Below are 22,269 nucleotides of genomic sequence, written 5' to 3' on the forward strand. Positions count from 1 at the left end.
GGATTAGAGAGGGTGCAGAGGAGATTTACCAGGATGCTACCTGGATTAGAGAGGGTGTAGAGGAGATTTACCAGGATGCTGCCTGGATTAGAGAGGGTGCAGAGGAGATTTACCAGGATGCTGCCTGGATTAGAGAGGGTGCAGAGGAGATTTACCAGGATGCTGCCTGGATTAGAGAGGGTGCAGAGGAGATTTACCAGGATGCTGCCTGGATTAGAGAGTGTGCAGAGGAGATTTACCAGGATGCTGCCTGGATTAGAGAGGGTGCAGAGGAGATTTACCAGGATGCTGCCTGGATTAGAGAGGGTGCAGAGGAGATTTACCAGGATGCTGCCTGGATTAGAGAGGGTGCAGAGGAGATTTACCAGGATGCTGCCTGGATTAGAGAGGGTGCAGAGGAGATTTACCAGGATGCTGCCTGGATTAGAGAGGGTGCAGAGGAGATTTACCAGGATGCTGCCTGGATTAGAGAGGGTGCAGAGGAGATTTACCAGGATGCTGCCTGGATTAGAGAGGGTGCAGAGGAGATTTACCAGGATGCTGCCTGGATTAGAGAGGGTGCAGAGGAGATTTACCAGGATGCTGCCTGGATTAGAGAGGGTGCAGAGGAGATTTACCAGGATGCTGCCTGGATTAGAGAGGGTGCAGAGGAGATTTACCAGGATGCTGCCTGGATTAGAGAGGGTGCAGAGGAGATTTACCAGGATGCTGCCTGGAATAGAGAGGGTGCAGAGGAGATTTACCAGGCTGCTGCCTGGATTAGAGAGGGTGCAGAGGAGATTTACCAGGATGCTGCCTGGAATAGAGAGCATGTCTTATGAAGACAGACTGACTGAGCTAGGGTTTTTCTGTTTGGAGTGAAGGAGGATAAGAGGTGACTTGATAGAGGTGTACCAGATGATAAGAGGCAGAGATTGAGTGGACAGCCAGAGACTTTTCCCCAGGGTGGAAATGGCTAGTACCAGGGAGCATCATTTTAAGCTGATTGGACAATAGAGGGAATGTCATCATCATTATGCGCCGTGTCGTACGATGTGGACGATCATGGTCTTCCATCTGTCTTTAAGTTCTAATAAGCTCTTCAAAACTCGTACCTACCTATCCCTTGAGATTCGCTGTGGAAGGTCAAATTTGAAGGCAGAATACAGGGTTAACAGCAGTTTTTTTTAAACAAATGTCAAGTGCTGGCGATCATGATTTACCTTCCATCAACATTTCCTGTCACCGTAAGATGTTTGAGCTCATCTTTCCTCAGCACATGTCCCAGAAGTTCCAGCTGCCGTATCCTGATTGATGATATCAGCTCTCTTGATCATGAATACAGAAAACAACAAGAACACGGCATGAAGGGGGTCTTCCCCACAGGCAACGATTCCTCACTCGGTAGAGACATTCGTGTATGACAGGTTACTGTCTGTAACAAAGACACAATTAAAATAGCAACATGAAACGTGAGAATTCTTTATCAAGCTGGAACGGGGAGCAAGAAATGGAACGTTGGAAAGTCAGCATCATGGGACTGTGAGACAAGGTGAAAAGGGAGTGGCTGTTTTGATTTTGATGAATACAAGCTGATCTATTCAGGTATGAACAAGATGTGGGAATAATAAGGCATTGGAGCAGGATTAGGCCATTCTGCCCATCAAGTCTGCTCTGCCATTCCATCACGGCTGATTTATTATCCCTCTCAATTTCGTTCTTCTGCCTTCTCCCCAAAACCTTTCACATCCTCACTAATCAAGAGGCTATAAACCTCCATTTTATATGCAGTTATACAGTGGATTGCCGTTAATTAGGACACATCAGGACGAGTACATTTTTGCTTAATTAAGCGGCTGCCCCAATTAGAGAAAGTTTCATAGAAATAGTTTTTAAAAGTATAAAAATACAAACTACTGTTTAACTGAGTAGCAAATTATGCATTTAATTGAAATACACTACAAATTAGAACACCACCAGTACTACTAGAGTACTATAAAACTATGTATTAGTTGAATAGTTATTGATAGATAAATTCATCCAGTGCACGCTGCCGTGACTGTAAATTAACAATATCAGTGCAGACACCTAGTGCAGATAATGGACTGTCTTCACAAAATTTTCGATAATTGTGTCCTTCAAGTCTTCCTTCTCATTGTAACATTCAAGATGATCGCCAATACCTTCAAATTCTTTGTAATTCCTAACTTATTGAAGTAGTGAAAGGATTTCATTTTCATTCCCTGCCATTTCTGGCATCTCCAAGTCTGAATGCTTGAAATTGCAGTGAGCAAAACAGTTCTGAATTGTCTTACTGCTTATTTCTCACCAACTATCTGTGACAAAAATCATTGATTTATGAACATAAGCACATGCAGCTGATGCTATTTAAAACCTGATCACTCTAAGCATGATGTAGCCATACAACTGCATGTGACTGACATGTCCAGCAACAGTTTCCTGCCCCAATTAAGTGCATAGTGTCCCAAATAAACAAAGGGAATCCTGGCTATTTTCTCAATTAATTTTGTTCTAGAGTTGTCCTAAATAAGCAGCTGCCCCAATTAACTGATAGCCCAATTAACCAGAATCCACTGTATACTCAACGACTTGGCTTCCACAGCCATGTGTGGCAATGAAATTCACAGATTAACCACCCTTTGGCTAAAGAATCTCTGGGATTCTCTGCCCAGGGAAACAGTAAAGGTAATCTCATTAAATTTATTTAAGACTCAGTTAAGATACATTTTTGCATAGCAGGGGAATTAAGGGCTCTGAGAAGACAGGTAGGTAAAGCTGAGATCAGCCACAATCTTATTCAATGGTGGACCAGACTCGATGGGCTGAATGGCCAACTCCTGCTCCTATTTCCTGTTATGTTTTTAAATCTTGCCTCCAATATTACCCTGAAAGGTCTTAAGATTTGTTTCAAATACAATCTGTGAATAAGCCTCTACAGTCCTGAAGAATGGACAGTTCCCAAAGAATAACCACCTTCTGAACTGTTCATAGAACCATAGAGCACTTCAGCACTGAAACAGGCCCTTCGGCCCATCTGGTCCATGTCTAGCCCCATTAACCTATACCTGGACCATTGTCTTTTCCTTCTAAGCACTTAGCTAAACTTCTCTTAAATGTTGAAATCAAACCTGCATCCATCACTTCTACTGGCAGTTTGTTCCACACTCTCACCACCCTCTGAGTTAATGAGTGAGTTAATTGATAAATCAGTTTATTATTGTCACATGTACCAAGGTGGAATGCTAAAACTGATCTTGCATGCTATTCATACAGATCATCTCGTTACATGGTGCATTGAGGGAGAACAAGGGAAAACAATAACAGAATGCAGAATAAAGTGTCACAGTTACAGAGAAAGTGCAGTGCAGGCAGACAGTAAGGTGTGAGGTCATAATGAGGTAAACTGGGAGGCCATAAACACAAGAGATGTTGCAGATGCTGGAAATCCAGAGCTACACACACAAAATGCTGGAGGAACTCAACAGGTCAGGCAGCATCTTTAAGGAGGATTAAGACCCTTGCAGTCAAAAGTGCATTTTATCAAACAAGAGGTCCATTTAAGAGTCTGATAACAGTGGGGTAGAAGTTAATCTTGAGCCTGGTGGTACATGCTTTCAGGCTTTTGAATCCTCAGCCCAAGGGGAGGGGAAGAAGAGAGAATATTGACAATGTCCGCTTCACACACTCAGGAATAAATTTCTCAGGTTCCTAATATGAAAGCAGAGAGGGATCAGCAGTGGAAAGGAGTGAGCAGTTTCAGGTTCCTTGGTGTCAACATCTCTGAAGGTCTTTCCTGGGCCCAATATATTGATGCAGTTATAAGGAAGGCATGACAGAGGCTAGATTGCATTAGGAGCTTGAGGAGACTTGGTACGTCACAAAGACTCTGACAAGTTCCTACTGATGTCCCGTGGAGAGCATTCTAACCGGTTGCATCACCAGCTGGTGTGGAGGGGTCACTGCACAGGACTGGAAAAAGCCAAAGAAAGTTGTAATCTCAGCCAGCTCCATCATGGGCACTAGCCTCCCCAACAGAGGACATCCTCAAAAGGTGATGCCTCAATAAGGCAGCAACCATCATTAAGGACCCCCATCACCCGGGACATGCCCTCTTCTCATTGCTACCATCAGGGAGGAGGTACAGGAGCCTGAAGACCCCTCTTCCCATTGCTACCATCAGGGAGGAGGTACAGGAGCCTGAAGACCCCTCTTCCCATTGCTACCATCAGGGAGGAGCTACAGGAGCCTGAAGACCCCTCTTCCCATTGCTACCATCAGGGAGGAGGTACAGGAGCCTGAAGACACACACTCAATGATTCCGGGACAGCTTCTTCCCCTCTGCCATCCGATTCTGAATGGACATTGAACCCTTGAACACTACCTCACTATTTTTTGCTCTCTTCTTGTGCTATTTGTTTTATTCAGATTACGTATACACACACACACACACACACACACACACACACACACACACACACACATACTGTATATATGCATGCTTAATGTAATTTATAGTTTTAAAAAAGTATTATGTATTGTAATGTACTGCCCCCACAAAACAACGAATTTCACAGCACATTCCAGTGAGGTTAAGCCTGATTCTGATTGAAAGGTGTTCACTTGTTAACATCCCACAATCTTCAATTTATCATCCTGCATGGCTCTGAACCATACCAGCACCGTGAGAAGGTGAAGCCAAGAAAAAAAGGGAAATTAATCCCTGTGAAGGCTCTATCATGGGTTGGTGTTCGTTGGCCTCGCTCCCGATACCAATCAATTCATATAAACTTTTTATTTCAACAGCTTAGGAACCCATTTTGTTCAGGTATTCGGGGCTTAATTTTTGCTTGTTTTCCCTGTACATATTAAGGGTTCAGTGTCAGGTTAAAATCACTCTTTATGTTCTAGGAGGCCAATCCATGCCAAGTGTCAGAACAAATTTATTTCCCCATGCATTTTCCCATGAATTCCCTCCAGATTCTACTACAGCGATAGATTGAGGTTCAGTTCCCACCACTGCCTCTAAGGACATTGTACGCTTTCCCTGTGACAGCAGCAGAAAGGAAATTATAGACCAGTTAGCCTGACCTCAGTGGTTGGGGAGATGTTAGAGTCAATTGTTAACGATGAGGTGATGGAGCACTTGGTGAGAAGATAGGACGAAGTTGGCATTGTTTCCTTAAGGGAAAATCCTGCCTGACAAACCTGTTGGAATTCTTTGAGGAGATTACAAGTAGGATAGATAAAGGGGATGTAGTAGATGTTGTATATTTGGACTTTCAGAAGGCCTTTGACGAGGTGCCACACATGAGGCTGCTTACCAAGTTAAGAGCCTGTGGTATTACAAGAAAGTTACTGACATGGCTAGAGGATCCAGAAAAGGTTCCTTTATTCCCTCTCACTTTTGGCTGATTGGTAGGAGGCAGCGAGTGTGAATAAAAGGATCCTTTTCTGGTTGGCTGCCAGTGATTAGTGGTGTTCCACAGGGGTTGGTGTTGGGACCACTTCTTTTTATGCTGTTTATAAACGATTTAGATGGTGAAATAGATGGCTTTGTGGCCAAGTTTGCAGATGATACAAAGATTGGTGGAGGGGCAGGTAGTGTTGAGGAAACAGGTAGGATGCAGAAGGACTTAGACAGATTAAGAGAATAGGCAAGAAAGTGACAAATGAAATATAATGTTGGAAATGCATGGTTATGCACTTTGGTAGTAGAAATAAATGTGCAGACTAATTTCTAAATGGGGAGAAAATCCAAAAATTTGAGATGCAAAGGGTCTTAGGAGTCCTTATGCAGAACACCCTGAAGGTTAACTTGCAGGTTGAGTCGGTGGTGAAGAAGGCAAATTCAATGTTAGCATTCATTTCAAGAGCAGGGATGTGATGCTGAGGCTTAATAAGGCACTGGTGAGGCCTCACCTTGAGTATTATGAACAGTTTTGGGCTCCTCATCTTAGAAGAGATGTGCTGGCATTGGAGAGGGTCCAGAGGAGGTTCACAAGGATGATTCCAGGAATGAAAGGGTTATCATACAAAGAATGTTTGATGGCTCTGGGACTGTACTCGCTGGAATTTAACAGGATTGGGGGATCTCATTGGAACCTCTTGAATGTTGGGAGAACTAGACAGAGTAGATGTGGAAAGGCTATTTCCCATGGTGGGAGAGTCTAGGACAAGAGGGCACAGCCTCAGGATAGAGATGCAGAAATATTTTTTTAGTCAGAGTGTGGTGAATCTGTGGAAGTTGTTGCCACGTGCAGCTATGGAGGCCAGGTTGTTGTGTGTACAAGGCAGAGATTGACTGGTTCTTGGTTGGACATGGCATCAAAAGTTACAGGGAGAAGGCTGGGAACTGGGGTTGAGGAAGAGGAAAAACGGGATCAGCCACAGTTGAATGATGGAACAGACACAATGGGCCAAAAGGCCTAATTCTGCTCCTATATCTTATGGTTTTATGATCTTCACACATTCCAAAAGCATTCTGACTGGTAGGTTAATTGGTCATTGTAAGTTTGTTCCATGATTAAATTAGAGTTAAATCAGGGGATTGCTGGGTGGCATGGCTCAAAGGGCCGAAGAGCCTATTCCACACTGTATCTAAAGAAAAATAAAGATTTTAAAATGTTCCTGTTATTTGGGCCATCAGTCAATCGGAAACCAGAGCACCCAGATGAAACCCACTCTATATCACAGGACTAGGCCCTCCTAATGCTTTTATAATCCAGATGTTCTTTGGAAGTCAAGAACGAGGCATAAAACTTACTGCTTACAATTGGCTTGTTAAGCAGTCGCTTATTTGGGACAACTCTTAAGAACAAAAACTAATTGTGAAAATTGCCAGGATTTCCTTTGCTCATTTAGGACACCATGCACTTGGATATCTGCCAAGCATCAGTCATGCGTAGCTGTGTGGTTGTTAGGCACTGCACCGTGTCTAGAGTTTTTTAAAGTGCATCAACTGCGCGTGTGTGTGTGTGTGTGTGTGTGTGTGTGTGTGTGTGTGTGTGTGTGTGTGTGTGTGTGTGTGTGTGTGTGTGTGTGTGTGTGTGTGTGTGTGTGTGTGTGTGTGTATGTGTTTAAACAGCAGTGACCTTTTTCACTGATGGTTGGTGAGAAATAAACAGTGAGACAATTCAGAACTGGTTTGCTCCTCCGCTCTCAGGAATTCAGGCTTGGAGATGTCAGAAACAGACAGAAGTAAAAATGAAACTATCTTACTATTTTAACAAGTTAGGAACTATAAACACTTCGAAGGTATCGACAATCATCTTGAATGTTACAATGAAATTTAAGATTTGTAGCCTGCAAGTGTCAATAGCATTGTATGAAGGCTGTCTGTTATCTACACTAGGTGCCTGCACTGATTTTGTTCATTTTGTACACTGGACGAATTCCTCCGTTGATATCTATTAGGAACTAATACACAGTTTTATAGTACATAGTTGTATTGGTAGGGTTCACATTTGTTCTGTATTTCACTTAAATACATAATTTGTTACTCAGTTAAATAGTAGTTTGTCTTCTTTGTACCTTTTTAACTATTTCCATGAAACTTCAGCTAATTGGGACAGCGGCTTAATTGGGCTATAATGTGGAGGTTCTGATGTGTCCCAGTTACCTGGAGTCCACTGTATTCACATGAACGATAATTAAGCCATGGACTTGAACGTCTTTAAGATGCAGAAGAAAACACCTTTAATCTTATCTGAATTTTCCTGATGGTATACGTGATACTGGCAGCACAGGGCCATTCGACAAGAGAGGACTACCAGGCCCATTTCCCATGACACAGATTAACTGGTGTAAAGCACGGAACAGAATAACATGATGGGCCGAAGAGTTCAATGAATATGACCAATCTTCCTTCTACTTCTTTTACAGCTGCACGGCGGACCAACTATCGCTCTGAGCAGGAAATTTCTACACAGCCTGAAAAACGTGCGGAACTTTAATAAAACATTAGATAAAAGAAAAGTCCAGCTGCACAGCAAGAAAGGCTGTGTGCACGGGACCATTTCAGTCACTACGTGGCCGGGCACCCACCCGGGCAGCTTGGAGGGACAGTGATTATGATCTACATCACAGGACTAGGCCTCCTAATGCTCTTGTGATCCAGATGTTCTTTAGAAGTCAAGAACGAGGCATAAAACCTACCACTTACAATTGGCTTGTTAAGTGTTACAAGAGCAAAAAACAAGCAAGAAAGAGAAGCCAACAGAATGAAGAAAAGACAAAGGAAAAAGTCGTGGTCACCTCATGCTCAGACAAGAGATAACACCAATACAAGTAATTTATTTATTTAGAGACACAGGGCAGAACAGGCCCTTCTGGCCTAATCCTGCAACCCCCTGCTTAACCCTAGCCTAATCACAGGGCAATTTACAATGACCAATTAATCTACACTTTGCAATGTGGGGGGAACCACATGCAGTCACCGGGAAAGCATACAAACTCCTGACAAAGGATGTCGGAATTGAACTCCGAACTCCGACACCCCGTGCTGTAATAGCGTTGCACCAACTGCTACACTACCATGACGCCCTTAGCAAGTAAACTGTAAAATAGCCAGAGTCAAGTGGCGTGTCACCAGCTGCAAAAAAATTAAGTTTCTCTAAAAATACAGAGGCGATTGAACTGTAATTGCCGGAATATTCACTGATCAATTACACACACTATATATCATCACCATCATTACATACTGTGTCGTATGACATGGTGACCATAGCTTTTCTACAGAAGTGGTTTGTCATTGCCTTCTGGGTGGTATCTCAACAATAGATTCGGACAGCACGGTACTGTAGTGGTTAGGACAATGCTTTACAGTACCAGCAACCCAGGTTCAATTCCCTCTGCTGTCTGTAAGGCCTTTGTACGTTTTAGTTGAGACCGACTGGGTTTCTTCTGAGTGGACTGGTTTCCTCCCACATTTTAAAAAAGTACCTGTTGGTGGGTTAGTTGGTCATGGTAAATTACCCTGTGATTAGGTCAGGGTTGAATCGTGTGTTGCTGGGTGGCACAGCTCAAAGGCCTGAAGGGGCCTGTTTCAAGCTGCATCTCAATAAATAACTGGAATAAATAAGTAAAGGCAGGCGACCACAGCCAGTATCAATACTCTTCAGAGATTGTCAGCCTGCCCTCAGTGGTATCATAACTAGGTCTTGTGATAAGAACATAAGGCCATAAGACACAGGAGCAGAATTAGGCCATTCAGCCCATCAAGTTTGCTCCACCATTCTATCACGGCTGATCCCAGATCCCATTCATTCCATACACTTGCCTTCTTGCCATATCCTTTGATGTCCTGAGCAATCAGGAAACGATCAATTTCTGCTTTGAATATACCCGCGGTCTTGGCCTCCACCGCAGTCTGTGGCAGAGCATTCCACAGATTCACCGCTCTCTGACTAAAAAAACTCCTCCTTGCTTCTGTTTTAAAATGTCACCCTTCAATTTTGATGCTGTGCCCTCTAGTTCCGGATACCCCCACTATAGGAAACATCCTCTCCATATCCACCCTGTCTAGTCCTTTCAACATTCCGTAGGTTTCAATGAGATCCCTATGCATTCTTCTAAATTCCAGTGAGTACAGACCCAAAGCTGCTAAATGACCCTCATATGTTAACCCCTTCATTCCCAGAATCATCCTCATGAACCTCCTGTGGACTTTCTCCAATGAAAACACATCCATTCTGAGACATGGGGCAGAAACTGTTGATAATACTCCAGGTGCGGCCTGACTAGTGTCTTATAAAGACTCAGCATTATCTTCTTGTTTTTATATTCTATTCCCCTTGAAATAAATGCCAACATTGCATTTGCCTTCTTTACCACAGACTCAACCTGTAAATTAAACTTCTGGGAGTCTTGCACGAGGACTCCCAAGTCCATCTGCACCTCTGATGTTTGAACCTTCTCCCCATTTAGATAATAGTCCACACTATTGTTCCTTTTACCAAAATGCATTACCATACCTTTCCCAATACTGTATTCCATCTGACACTTTTTGCCCATTCTTCCAATTTGTCTAAGTCCTGCTGCAATTGCATTGCTTCCTCAGCACTACCTACCCCTCTTTGTATCATTCACAAACTTTGCCACAAAGCCACAATTCCACTATCTAAATCAATGACAAACAATGTGAAAAGCAGCGGTCCCAATACCGACCCCTGAGGAACACCACTAGTCACTGACTCCCAACCAGAAAGTGCCCCTTTTATTCCCAATCGCTGCCTCCTGCCTGTCAGCCATTCCTCTATCCATGCCAGTGTCTTTCCTGTGACGCCATGGGATTTTATCTTGCTTCTTGTGTGGCACCTTATCAAATGCCTTCTGAAAATCCAAGTAAGTGACAGCCACTGCCTCTCTTTTATTCACCCTGCTTGTTACTTCCTCGAGGAACTCTAATAGATTTGTTTGGCAAGATTTCCCTTTACAGAAACCATGCTGATTTTGACTTATTTTGTCATTAGTCTCCAAGTGCCCCGAAACCTCATCCTTAATAATAGAATCCAACACTTCCCCAACCACTGAGTTTAATCCAACTGGCCTCTAATTTCCTTTCTTTTGCCTTCCTCCCTTCTTAAAGAGTGGAGTGACATTTGCAATTTTCCAGTCCTCTGGGACCATCCCAGAATCAAGTGATTCTTGATGGATTATGACCAATACATCCATTATCTCTTCAGCAACCTCTCTCAGGACTCTGGGATGTCGTCCTTCTGGTCCAGGTGACTCATCCACCGTAATACCTTACAGTTTGCCTTGCACCTTTTCATTTGTAATAGCAATGGCACTCACTCCTGCTCCCTGACACTCATGGACCTCTAACACACTGCTAATGCCTTCCAGAGTGAAGACAGATTCAAAGTACTCATTAAGTTCATCCGCCATTTCTTTGTCCCCCATTACTATCTCACCAGCATTATTTTCCAGTGGTCCAATATCAACTTTCAAATCTCTTTTATTCTTTATATAATTAAAAAAACTTTTAGTATCCTACTTTATATTATTGGCCAGTTTGCCTTCATATTTCATCTTTTCCCTTTTTATAGCTTTTTAGTTGCCTTTTGTTGGATTTTAAAAGCTTCCCAATCATCCAACTTCCCACTCACTTTTGCTATCTTATATGCCCTTTCCTTGGCTTTTATGCAGCCCTTAATTTCCCTTGTCAGCCACTGTTGCCTCACCCTGCCATTTGAGAACTTCTTCCGCGGGACATATCTATCCTGTGCCTTGTCAAGTATTGCCAGAAACTTCAGCCACCTCTGATCTGCTGTCATCCCCTCCAATTCACCTGGGCAAGCTCCTCTCTCAGGCCTCTGTGATTCCCTTAATTCCATTGCAATGCTGGTGATACGACCATCCACCACCTGCTCCCAGTGTGACCCTGCATGGGGGGGAGTGCTCAGCAGGTGCTATACATTGCCCAAAGGTGACCTGCAGGCTAGCAGAGGGAAAAAAGGGCTTATGCTTCCTTGGGAGAGTCGTATCTCCATTCCGCTACCGGAACCATAAATTACAAAATAATTAATAGTGCAAAAAGAAATAGTGAGGAATCTGATATTAGAAAGGAAGAAGCTGTTCCTGAATCATTGAGTGTGTGTCTTCAGGCTCCTGTACCTCCTCCCTGATGGTAGCAATGAGAAGAGGGCGTGTCCTGGGTGATGGGGGTCCTTAATAACAATTGATTATATACAAGTACAAGCCAGCAGAGGACAGTTAAACCACCAGGAAACTGGATGAAAAGTAACAATTCTGTAGCCTACTCCAACGCCAGAGCACCAGGTGGAAACCCATGTGTCACAGGCAGAACATGCAAACTCCTTATAGACAGCAACAGGAATCAAACCCCCAATTGAACCTTTGTCACTGAAGCTGTGTTCTGGCATAACTAATAACACTGGACAACGTATTTTTTCAGAAGTGCTGCTCCCTCAGAATGTTTTTGTTTATGATAGATTGCTTGACGATGAACACAAATATAATTTCTGACTTCTTGTATCACATAGGAATTTGGAGAAACAACAAATTAACTTTTACTGAATATGTTTAATATAACATGTCTAAGTTAAAAATATTTTGTTAATAATTTTCATTTGTACTCAGTGTCTGAGGCTTCTCGCTTAAGTGTCCAACAATAATTCACCAGCATTGATGGATTCCAGTTGCCCTGGTATCTTTTCTCCATGACCGCAATGTCCTGGTGAAACCTTTCACCATGCTCGTCACTAACAGCACCAAGATTTGCAGGGAAGAAGTCTAAATGGGAATGCAGAAAATGAATCTTTAGTGACATGTTGCATTTCATGGTTTTATGTGCTTGAAACATGCTTCCAACCAGCTGCATGTAGTTTGGTGCTCTGTAGACGCTGAGAAAAATTTCAAAACTTCCTTGAATGCCTTCCAAGTGATTTTCTCCGGTCCCACTAGAAATTCTTCAGATTGCCTGTCATTGATGACCTGTTTGATTTGTGGACCAACAAAAATGCTTTCCTTAATCTTGGCATCAGTTATTCTGGGAAGCATCTGTCTCAAATATCAAAATCCTTCATAGAAATGTTTGTGCCTGGTGATAGCAAATTCCATCCTTACAGTCCTGAACTCAATAATCATTACTAAAACCTATCCTGCCATGCAGCCGTGCCACCTAAGCATGCCCAAGCATGCCTGGACAAGATAGGAAACTTTCCAGCTTACATTGTAGGCCACATTTTAATTGACTTGAATTATGAATTGAAATAATAAACATACATTTATTAAAAAACTGGTGCATGATAGGGAAATTTCATGGTGATTTTCATGATCAGTAGCCCAAAATTCGTGAGATACACCTAAAGGTATTCAGAAAGCAAAATCTTTGTTGTTCAGTGTAACTGTAGCATTACAGCAGAAGAAACTTGTGAACTATCCGTTGTTCTAATTCAAACCGACTGTGATCTGACTGTACATATATACAACCAGATGAAACAATGTTCCTCCAGACTACGGTGCACCCACAATACAGATATCACACCAGCACAGAAAACAAAGTATTACCATAAATAAATTAATGAAATATAATTCAAAATGCATGTAGTGAGCTGCACAGGTAAACAGTAAATACTAAACACACAGTAAACAGTAAACAGCTCGCTCTCCTACTGATGAGACCTCAGTGGTGTCAGGGTATTCACTGGCCTCACAGCCCGGGGGAAGAAGCTGTTACCCAGTCTGGCAGTCCCAGTCCTGTTGCTCCTGTACCTCATTCCTGACGGTGGTGGGTCAGAGAGATTGTGGGATGGGTGGTAGGGATCCTCAACAATGCTTTGGGCCCTTGGTTTACAATGGTCCCAGTAAATACACAAACATGGTGGGGGGGAGACCCTTGTAATCCTCTCAGCAGTTTTTATTATCCTCTGCCTCTGTAGCGTCTTGCAGTCTGATGTCTTCCTGGTTCCATATCACCCAATCGTGCAGCCAGACAGGACATTGTCTATATATGGAAGTTCAGAGAATGATACAGCCCAGAAAGAGGCCAATCAGCCCATCATTCATCATTCCAGTGCTACCTGTCTCCATGCTCCCTTCCCTCAGCACGCACATTTCTCTCATTGTCCGTCAGGTTCAGGAAAGGGGTGACGTTAACTGTGGGATTCTAGTGTTCTTAATCCAAGGTTCTTTCCAAAGTCAGAAAAGAGGCACAAAACGTGTTGCTTCACAGTTGTTTTGTTAAGTGTTAATAGAACAAGGAGAATTGGAAAACAGACAGTAACAGGAACACAGGCTAGTAGCAGAAGAAGATTGGGGCACTGCTTGATCAGCTCTTTCTACGCCCCGTAGATAAGAAACATTCCACTCAAATTCACAGAGAAGAGTTGACCAACCAGGTAGCCCCTATAACAATAACGCAATATGAAGAGAAGATTCCAGGGCTTTGGAAAATGAGCTGTGACCACTAGGAGACATACTGAACAATTGCATGTGCATACTGTGACCACTAGGAAGCATACTAAGCAGTTATGTATATATACATAGTTATGTAAAATACAAGCAGGTAGTTAATTGTTAAATAGCAAAGAAAATAACATTAACCCGTCTAACCCAACATTACAGAGACACATACGAGGGTACGACAGGGTGGAAGTGGAGATGTTTCACCAGAAGGAGAGTCCTGACCGAGGGATACAGTTGCCTCCTTGATCACTCCCATCAGATGGTAGGTGCAGGAGACTGAAGACCCACACCCAACATTTCGGGAATCTCTTCTTCCCCTCCACCATCAGATTTCTGAATGGACATTGAGCCCACGGACACTACACCGTTTTTTTCTCTCTTTTTGCCCTATTTATTTATTTTTATAAGCATATTTTTCTTATTGTAATTTAGAGCATATTTAATTCATTGTACTGTAGTGATACAAAACAACAAATTTCAGATAATAAATCTGATTCTGATTCTGATACTAACTACCATTAGAAAGGAGGTACAGGAGCCCAAAGACACACACTCGACGATTCAGGAACAGCTTCTTTTCTCTGCCACCAGATTTCTGAATAGACATTGAACCCATGAACACTTCCTCACTTTCACACCATTTATTTATTTTGTGACTAATGGTAATTTTTATGTCTTTGCATTGTACTGTTGCTGAAAACTGCAAATTTCATGACATATGACAGATATAATAAGCCTAGATTTGATAACAGCGGGATAGAATCTGTCCTTGAGGCCGGTAGTGAGTGATCTGAGGCTTTTGTGTTTCCTGCCCGATGGGAGAGGGGGGAGAGAGAATGTCTGGGGTGGGTGGGGTCTTTGATTCTGCTTTACTGAGACAGTGAGACAGAGAGCTTGGAGGGGAGGCTGGTTCCTGTGATGGACTGAGCTGATAGTGGGGAGGGATGTTCCAGTAAAAAAAAATTTGTGCAAGATCACACAGATAACAATTCACCAGATTACAAATGCAAGAGATTCTGCAAACTCTGGAAATCCAAGCAACATGCACAAGGTCAAGCAGCATCCTGGAGGGCAATAAACAGTCGATGTTTCAGGCCGAGACTTTTCATCAGGACTGGAAAGGGAGAGGAAGCCAGATAACATGTTTTGGGGATGTTATCTCCCTTTCATCAGGACTGGAAAGGGAGGGAGAAGAAGCCCGATAACATGCTTTGGGGATGTTGAGCAAGAGGTTCACTTGACTTACCCAACCCCCTGATCTTCTTCAGATGGGATTTTGCCACCTCATGTTCATCCAAATGTCTGCCTCACCTGGAAGGGCTGTCTCGGTTTGGGGATGGTGGTGATGGAGGAGATGTAGAACACAGAACACTACAGCACAGTACAAACCCTTCGGCCCACAATGTTGGGCCAACATTTAGCCTGCTCTAAAATCAATCGAACTCTTCCTTCCTACATAACCCTCCATTTTTCTACCATCCATGTGCCTCTTTAACAGTCTCCTAAATGTCCCCAGTGTATCTGCCTCTACCAGCACCCCTGGCAGGGCTTTACATACACCTCCCACTCTGTGTAACAAACCTACCTCTGTCATCTCCCCTATACTTCCTTCAATCACATTTAAATTATGTCCCCTCATATTAGCCATTGCTGCCCTGAATTGAACTGAAGAGTGGGCTTCCTCACCTCTGCCCCTCTGCCCCTCAACACAGGTGCCCCTCAGGGTTGTGTACTAAGCCCCCTCCTCTACTCTCTGTATACCCATCACTGTGTCACCACCCACAGCTTCAATCTGCTAATTAAATTTGCTGACGACACTACACTGATTAGCCTAATCTCAAATATTAATGAGGCAGCCTACAGAGAAGAAGTCATCTCCCTGACGCAGTGGTGTCAAGAAAACAACCTCTCCCTCAATGTCACAATGCCGTGCGTGTGTTTTTAGTATAGAAATCTGTGTGAAATTCCAAGATAGGTGAAGGAACAGGTAGGTAGTTTTGAGGAAGCAGCAAGTCTGTAGAAGAACTTGGACAGGTTGGGAAAATGGGGAAGGAAGTGGCTCAGAATTCAATTCAATTCAAGTTTAATTGTCATTCAACCGGATGTGAATATCCATGAGACAGCATTGCTCCAGGGCCAAGGTGCAAAGCACAGTACTCACACCCAGCACCCAGCACACAGCAATATAAGATAGCTGGGAGCACAGACTCCGGCCTGGGCACATCACCACACTGCCCCCGGTGGAGTGCACTAGCCCCTAATCCTCGCACATGCTCGACAGCAATCAATAAAACACAAAATACACACACACACACACACACACACACACACACCCATACACACACACACACACACACACACACACACACACACACACACACACACACACACACACACACACACACACACACACACACACTCCAGACCCTGAGGGGGGGAGGGGCGGTAGGGCAGCACTAACTCCACACCGGATGCCTTGGGATAGGAAAAATGGCACGGCAATTTTCTAAGCAGGAAGCAAATTCAGAAATCAGAGGTGAGAGGGACTTCGGAGACCTTATCAACTGCTGATCAGACTGCATTTAGAATATTGTAAGCAATTTTGGGCCCCAGTTTCTCGGGAGAGATGTGCTGGCCCTGGAGGTTTACAAGAATGACTCTAGGAATTAACATATATACCAGTTTTAACATATGAGGAGTGTTTCATGTCTTTGGGCCTGTACTTACTGGAATTTGGAAGATTGAGAAGAATTCTCATTGAAACCTCCCAAAAATTCAAAGGCCTAGATTGAGTGGATATGGAGAAGATGTATCCACTCGTGGGAGTGTCTAGGACCAGAGGGCACAGCCTCAGAATAGAGGGACATCTGTATAGAACAACGATGAAGGGGAACTTCTTTAGCCAGAAGGTAACGAATCTTTGGAATTTATTGACACAGCTGGCTGTGGAGGCCAAGTCACTGGGTATATTTAAGGCAGAGATTGATAAAAGTAGGACACAACAGCAGTATAGTGGTTAGCATAACATTATTACAGCTCAGAGCATCAGAGATCAAATTTCAGTTCCGGCGCTCTCTGTAAGGGGTTTGTATGCCCTCCCTGTGGAATCTGTGGGTTCCCTCCTGGTGCTCTGGTTTCCTCCCACAGCTCAGAAACATACCAGTTAGCAGGCTGATTGGCCATTGTAAACTGTCCTGTGATTAGTCGAGAGGTTAAATGCTGGCAGCACAGCCCAAGGGCCAGAAAGGCCTGGTCCACACTTTATCTCTAAATAAAATCATCTAAGTAAAGGGATTAATGGTAATGGGGAGCAGGTGGGAATATGGGGCTTGTAAACAGGTCAGCCATGATTGAATGACTTGCTGGACTCACTCACTTTCTCCAATCAGTAAGTCTGATCAACACCTCCACCCACTAACTCACCACTACTCTGTTAATTCCCGTCAGTCACCTCACCTTATGTACAGCCTAGCATCACTTTATGGACATACAATCAATGTATATAAGCCATCTCATACATATATATATTATTGTGTTCTTTTATGCTGAATCGGATCCAGAGTAACAATTATTTTGTTCTCCTTTACAATTGTGTACTGGAAATGACATTAAACAATCTTGGATCTTGATGGGGCAAATGGCCAAATTCTAAAGGGGGTGGTGTGTGTGTGTGTGTGTGTGTGTGTGTGTGTGTGTGTGTGTGTGTGTGTGTGTGTGTGTGTGTGTGTGTGTGTGTGTGTGTGTGTGTGTGTGTGTGTGTGTGTGTGTGTGTGTGGGACAACGATGGGTTTGTCAAATCTGCCTGCATCTCAGATCTCCAGTAAAGTTGGCCTAGTTACCAACACTGATCCCACCGTTGCCATGGCGTTCCTCGGCAGTGTAAACAGAAGCCCACGCAGAGAAGAAAACTGCCAGCGGGCACATCCGTGCTGTCATTAAGATCAGCCCTCCTCCTAAACCTGTTTGCTCTGTGAGGGTAGGGAGCTGATAGAATAAACAGTGGGGCCAGATCACCCCTCAAATTTTCCAACTCCTCCAGGTAATCTCCCTTATCCTGTAAGCAACTCCGTTATACAGTCTTTCCTGAGCTTAGGGTGGCCCGGTAGCATAATGGTTAGTGTAACGCTATTACAGCACCAGTGACTGGGGTTCAGTTCCCAGCACTGTCTATAAGAGTTTATACATCCTCCCTGTGCCCACGTGGGTTCCCTCTGGGTGCTCTGCTTTTTTCCCACAATCCAAAGATGGACAAGTTCAGGTCAGTAAGCTGTGGGCGTGCTAAGCTGGCACCGGAAGCATACCGAGACTTTTGGGCTGACCCTAATACATCCTCGCACCGTGTTGGTCATTGACACAAACGACACGTTTCACTGAGTGTTTGGTTGTGTCGATGTATATGTGACAAATAAAGCTAATCTTTAATCTTATCTTAACCTGTCTGCTGGCCTGCTCAGTACTGAGAGCGCTGACTCGGGGCATTCGCTGAGAGTGGATCACTCGGCCCATTTCCCGTGCAGTGTGAGACTAGCACGGAACAGAACAACAGGGTGGGTCGAGAAGCCCGTTTCTGTGCTATGGTACAGTATTCTACGATTATGACCCTATAACACAGGAACAGGCCCTTCTGCCTGTGGAGTCTATGCAGACGACATTGGCAGTCTAACCTATCCCTTCTGCCTGTACATGGTCAATCCCTCCATTCCCTGTCTGTCCATGAGTCTGTCTAAACGATGATTAAATGTCAAATGTCATAACTGCTTCCACCAGCTTTCCTATGTTCTACGTGGTCAGAATCAGGTTCCTGATCACTGACATATGCCATAAAATTTGTTGTTTGTGGGAGCAGTACAGTGTAATACTGTAAATTCATCATAATCATTCTGTGCCATGATTGACGATCATGGTCTTCCTCTCTCACTCCGTGACCATAATTGTTCTTGGCAAATTTTTCTACAAATGTGGTTTGCCATTGCCTTCTTTGGGGCAGTGTCTTTACAAGACGGGTGACCCCAGCCATTATCAATACTCTTCAGAGACTGCCTGCCTGACGTCAGTGGTCACATAACCAGGACTGGTGATCTGCACCGGCTGCTCATACGACCATCCACCACCTGCTCCCTTGGCTTCACGTGACCCTGATCGGGGGCTAAGCAGGTGCCACACCTTGCCCAAGGGTGACCTGCAGGTTAGCGGAGGGAAGGAGCACCTTACACCCCCTTTGGTAGAGATGCATCTCCACCCTGCCAGCCAACTGTAAATTACAACCTAATGCCCTTCCCTTGGACAACATCGGTGGCGTGGAGAGGGGAGACTTGCAGCTTGGGCAACTGCGGGTCTTCCATAAAGAAAAACCTTACCCAGGTTTGCACCCTGGAAACTTTCCAAGGTGCAAATCCATGGTCTATCGAGACTAACAGAGGCCTACACTACAATACAAATTACAACATAAATAAATAGTATAAAAAAGAATAGTGAAGTACTGTTCATGGGTTCATGGACCATTCAGCCATTTGATGGTGGAAGGGAAGAAGCAGCTCCTGAATCATTGAGGGTGTGTCTTCAAGAAGGGCTCCTTAGTGATGGATGCCACCTTCTTAAGGAACAACTTCTTGAAGATATCCTTGATAGTGGGGTGTGTTGTGCTCATAGTGGAGCTGACAGCCCCTTGTGATCCTGTGCATTGTGCCTCCATACTGGATGGCAATGAAACAACTCAGAACGCTCTCCACCATCCTCAAACTCCTAATGCAGTAGAGCCACTGGCGTGCCTTCTTCATGATGCATTGTCCCAGGATAGATCCTCTGAGATGTTGATGCCCAGGAACTTGAAACTGCTCACCTGCTCTGATCACTCAACAAGGACAGGTGCGTGTTCCCTTGACTTCCCCTTCCTGAAGCCCACAATCAATTCCTTTGTGAGGTTGTTGTTGTGACACCACTCAACCAGCTGATCTACCTCACTCTGGTATGTCTCCTCGCCACCATCTGAGATTCTGCCAACAACAGCGATGACTTTTGTGAATTTATAGATAGTATTTGCGCTGCGTCTAGCCACGCAGTCGTGAGTGTAGAGAGAATTGAGCAATAAGTTGGTCATTCGTTCTAGAGGTGATGATCTTAGCTCTATCCTTTAACCATTCCCCCCTTTACACCTACTCTTAGTGGCCACTTTACTACCTCCAGTACCTAATAAAGTGGCCACTGGTGTACATTCATGGTCTTCTGCTTCTGTAGCCCATCCACTTCAACACTTAATGTGTTGTGTATTCAGAGATGCTCTTCTGCACACCACTATTGTAACACATGATTATTAAACATCCTGTCAGCTTGCACCAGTCTGGCCATTCTCTGGTCTCTCTCAATAATGAGGCATTTTTGCCCACAGAACTGCCGCCACTGGATGTTTTTTTTTGTTTTCTGCACTATTCTCTGTAAACTCTATGGTCTGTTGTGCATCAAAATCCCAGAATTCTCTGAGGTACTCAGACCACCCCATCTGGCACCAACAATCATTCTATGGTCAAGGTCACTTAGATCACATTTCTTCCCAATTCCTGATGCTCGGTTTGAACCATGTCTGCCTGCTTTTTACGTGTTGTGTTTCTGCTACATGATTGGCTGATTAGATATTTTCATTAATGAGCAAGTGTACAGGTGTAGCTGATAAAGTGGCTACTGAGTGTGTGACAATCCCATGCTGGGATAAAGGTCTACCCTTTCCATCCTTCTCCTAATTTTGTAAACTTCTATCACGTCTCCCCTCAGCCTCCAGCACTCCAGAAAAAATTACCCAAGTTTGTGCAGCCTCTCTTTGCATTTCATATCCTCTTACCCAGGCAGCATCTTGTAGCTCCCGAGTTCATCTGTTGGACTCTTACAACACTACACTTGGTTTCAGGTTACTAATTTGTTTAATTATTTGCATTTGTGTTCTGGAGTGACGCAGAGGAACTAAACTTATCTTCCCAGGTCAGTCCGGAATGTAACCAGACAAGGGCTTCTACAGATATATTGAGCAAAAAAATAACAAGGGTCAGAATTGGTCCTCTGGAAGATCAGAGTGGTCATCCATGCATGGAGTCGAAAGAGATGGGGGCAATGGATTTTTGCATCCGTATTTGCTCGGAGGATCCACAGAAGTGAGGCAGAGCCAGTGAAGTCATTGACCGTATCCAGGTTACAGGGGAGGAGGTGTTTGCTGTCTTAAGGCAAATTAGGGTGTATAAATCCCCATAGCCTGACAATGTGTTCCCTTGCACCCCGTGTGAGGCAAATGCAGAAATGACCTGGCAGAGGTATTTTTAAAATCCTTATCGACAGTGAGGTACCAGAGGATCAGAGCACAGCTAATGTTGTTCCATCGTTTAAGAAAGGCTCCAAGTATAAGCCAGGAATTTCTAGGCCGGTGAGCATGCCATCAGTAGTGTGAAGGTTATTGAAGGCATTCTAAGGGACTGGATTTATAAGTACTTGGATAGAAAAGGACTGATTACACTGAAAACACATTCCGGCAGACAGAGATTGCTAGGCTTGTGATTGGGGTAAAGGGTTACAGGGAGCAGCTGGGATGAAATCAGTCATGATTGAGTGTCAAAGCAGAATTGACGGACTGAATGGACTAATTCCAAACCTATATAAGGCAATAAGACCATAAGACATAGGAGCAGAATGAGGCTATTCAGCTCACTTAGCCTGTTCTGCCATTCCATCATGGCTGACTTATTATCCCTCTCAACCCCATTCTCCTGCCTTCTCCCCATATTGCTTCACTCCCTGACTAATCAAGCATCTATCAAACTCTCCATTAAATATACATAAAGACTTGGCCTCCACAGCCACTGTGGCAACAAACTCCACTGACTCACCACTCTCTGGCTAAAGAAATTTCTCCTCTAAATGGACATCCCTCTGTTCTGAGGCTGTGTCCTCTGGTCCCAGACTCCTCCACCATAGGAAACTTCCTCTCCACATCTACTCTATCAAGGCCTTTCAAATATTCAATAGGTTTCAATGAGATCCCTCCTCATTCTTCTGAATTCCAGTGAGTACAGACCCAGACCCATGAATTGGTCCTCATATGGTAACCCTTTCATTCCCAGAATCTTTCTTATGAACTTCCTCTGAACCCTCTCTAATGTCAGTGCATCCTTTCTTAAATAAAGAGCCCAAAACTGCTCACGATACTCCAAGTGAAGCCTCACCAGTGCCTTCTAAATAAACCTGATGACCTTGTCAAGTTACTCAGTGAGTGCTGCCTCACTCAACCCCCCTGAACTCCCAAAGCACCATGACGATCAATGCTAAATACACATCAAGAGATACTACCTCATTGTGTTACCT

The 22,269-nt window shown here is 44.0% G+C and overlaps 1 long non-coding RNA gene across 1 annotated transcript; it reads right to left on the reverse strand.

Moving 5' to 3' along the window:
- Positions 1 to 12,025: 12,025 nt before the first annotated feature.
- Positions 12,026 to 20,801, reverse strand: LOC140739560 (uncharacterized). Its single transcript, XR_012101667.1, has 2 exons — positions 20,762 to 20,801; positions 12,026 to 12,255 (listed from the first exon to the last, which is right to left on the reverse strand). It is a non-coding gene; the product is annotated as an uncharacterized lncRNA (long non-coding RNA).
- Positions 20,802 to 22,269: the final 1,468 nt, after the last annotated feature.

Source organism: Hemitrygon akajei, chromosome 15 (assembly GCF_048418815.1).
Source record: "Hemitrygon akajei chromosome 15, sHemAka1.3, whole genome shotgun sequence".
NCBI classification, from domain to species: domain Eukaryota; kingdom Metazoa; phylum Chordata; class Chondrichthyes; order Myliobatiformes; family Dasyatidae; genus Hemitrygon; species Hemitrygon akajei.